We start from the raw sequence: 1,043 nt of genomic DNA on the forward strand, positions 1-1,043 counted from the left end.
TGTGTTGTATAGTATCAGACATGAAGGAATGGTTAATGATATTGTAACGCTTCATACCCTTCAAAAATTCTAGCAAAACCCTAATAGCCAACCGTGGTTCTCTCCAGAATGTGCTGCTGTAATTACGCACAGAAAGTACGCACAGAAATCGCTTTTTCTATCGCTTCTAACACACTTCCAATGTACTAAAGCCGCTTTCAGAACTACCAGCAACCACTGTAAAAGAGTAATAAAGAATGTGAGAGAGTTGTATGTTCAGTCTGTTAAGTCCAAAGTAGCTGAGCAGTGGCAAACAAGATCCTGAACAAAAGTATGTGCTCTACCCCAACCATCATCAATAGACCTGAGATAATATCGTCATCATCGGACAAAGCCAAACTCTTTGCCAAGAACTTTGCAACTAATTCTACCCTATACGATCAAGGTTGTCAACTCCTCTGTATTTCCTCCTGTATCTGAAAACATGCTATTCAACATACAAATATCTGTACATGATGTTGCCAAGCTTATCAAAAACCTTGATTCCAGTAAAGCAACTAGCCCTGATGGCATTTCAATAATAGTACTAAAAAAGCTCCCATACTTATAAAGCTGTTTAAGTGTTTTCTTAAGGAGAATTGCTTCCCAACACCTTGGAAAACCTCATCAGTATGCCCTATATTTAAGAATTAAGGTGATTGCTCATTTCCGTCTCAATACAGACAAATAAGTCTCCCATGCACCATGAGTAAGTTGCTGGAATCTGTGTTATATAGAGAAGAAGTCAACTCAGCAAAAGTAACTTCCTTAGTGACATGCAATATGGTTTCCGTTTTGCTAGATCTACAGCACATGTGCAAATGGTTATATCTCATAGGATTAGTGAATCTCTCAATAGAGGATTCCTTTCTAGGGCAATTGCTCTTAACATATCAAAGGCCTTTGATAGGATATGGCATAAAGGTCTACTCCACAAGATCTTCAGCTACGGTATTGCTTGAAATATTTTTTTCAATTATTAAATCCTTTCTCTCTGATAGGCTCATAAGAGTAGTGGTTGATGG

The sequence above is a fragment of the Euprymna scolopes genome, chromosome 14 (genome assembly GCF_053919585.1).
Source record: "Euprymna scolopes isolate OS-2025 chromosome 14, ASM5391958v1, whole genome shotgun sequence".
Taxonomy (NCBI): domain Eukaryota; kingdom Metazoa; phylum Mollusca; class Cephalopoda; order Sepiida; family Sepiolidae; genus Euprymna; species Euprymna scolopes.